Below are 1,829 nucleotides of genomic sequence, written 5' to 3' on the forward strand. Positions count from 1 at the left end.
GGGGTGAGAGAGAGAAAGAGTGAGATGGAGGGGGAGGGGGTGAGAGGTGCTGCCGCTGAGTCCCACTCAACCAATTACTGTGTCTTTTTTTTTCTTTCTTTTAAAAAAATCTTTTTTGTGTGGCTCAATAGTGCGCATTAAAAAGGAAACTGTTGGGTTTTTTTTCTCAACAGTGCAAAGATGGTAGTGGGGATAGAATTAATGTTTCATCATAGTGTGGAAATGGTAGGCCGTAGGTCGCGTTTTACTATCGTATCCCTAGGACGTGGGGAAGGAACTCCGTGCCACCACTACTTTCCAAAGAGGAAATTTACTCGTTAATCCGATCCGTACGCTTCGCATAGTTTGTCAAAATGCGTTTTTGTTTTTTGGGGTTGTTTTTTTTTTTTTGAAATACTGAAAGATCCAAATAGATCTTCGTACTAGAAGTATTCTAAAATTTGAAGAATACAACCCCCGGGGATACAAAAGGACCCCAGGGCATACGGATAGGGTTAATACGTTGATTAAAACTCTCATGCCTGTAGGACGGTAAAAGAGTAAAAGTAAGCTTGAACCGTAACGTTTGGAGCTCACCTGAGCTACTATAGGCGCATCCCGGCTCTCCGCTCTCCGGGGAACACTTTTGGGTCACCGTGACAACATGCCCGACAGATTGTTTTCACTTATTGTGAGGACACAATAATGGGAGGGGGGGGAGGGTCCCTTTTTTGTAGTAAGAGTTTTACGGCACTTGCAATACAATCAGGTCATATAAGTGCCGAAGCCTAGAATTGTTACAAGAAAGTAACAAACATAAAAAAGAAAGAAGAGAGATAAAGACGATAGTTGTTTGATAGGAAAGAAGGAGCAAACCACACCAGAGCACCTGCCAACCACCCACGGTGGTGTGGGGGTGGGGGAGGGGGGGTCTAGTTTCGTTAATAAGAGATTTGCAGCGCTCGAAACAAGTTGGTTCCATTCATCACCAAAGTTCACTGCACGGCTTGATTTTGGTTAATATTTCTATTAAAATGTTACAAATTCGTGGCAAAAATTCTTAGTTTAGGGAGGGAAGTTTTTTTTCGAATATCTCTACTCTAACTGTCTTTCTGTCGGGATGTATGTTGTGCCCCTCTCAGCTCGGGTTGGCCCTGACAGGCAGGGTCGGAAGACCGCTTCTCAAAATGATCTAAACTGTGTCAGTGGGGGCGTAAAAAACACTTACAATGAAGTTCTTTTGTTAGAGTCTAACCTGACGACCACCCATTGTCGAGGAGGAGATTTGTCGTCGTCTTAGACAGGTGATTGGGTGGTTGGCGGGTGCTGTAGTGTGGTTTGCTCCTTCTTTCCCAGCAAACATCTATCGTCCTGATCTCCCCTCCTTCTTTCTTATGTTTCTTACTCTCAATTGTAACGCTTCTAATCTTCTGGCGCTCATATGACCTTAAGCAGTTGCGAGCGCCGTAAAACCTCTACTAAAACAAAGAATTTTGTAATTCCAGGGTGGCGTATTGCTTGAGATCAAATCATGTACTTTACACTGCCCAGGTACACAATATTTGTGAGTGGTTGGCGGGTGCTTTAGTGTGGTTTTCTCCTTCTTTCCTATTATGTTGTGTTTGTTACTCTCTTGTAAACCCTCTAATCTTCGGCGCTGACATAACCTTATTGTGTTGCAAGAGCCATAAAACGGCTTACTACAACCAAAAATACTGGAAACTAGTACACAATTTAGATCGTATGGAAATAGCCGTTTCGCTTCTTTCTGCCAGAGCCAACCAGGGGTAAGAAGGTGAGAAGAATTCGGCGCCCCAGGAGAAAAACGAGCTGTAGGAGGAGGGGGGGGG

This window comes from Aplysia californica, unplaced genomic scaffold (genome assembly GCF_000002075.1).
Source record: "Aplysia californica isolate F4 #8 unplaced genomic scaffold, AplCal3.0 scaffold00339, whole genome shotgun sequence".
Classification (NCBI taxonomy): Eukaryota; Metazoa; Mollusca; class Gastropoda; order Aplysiida; family Aplysiidae; genus Aplysia; species Aplysia californica.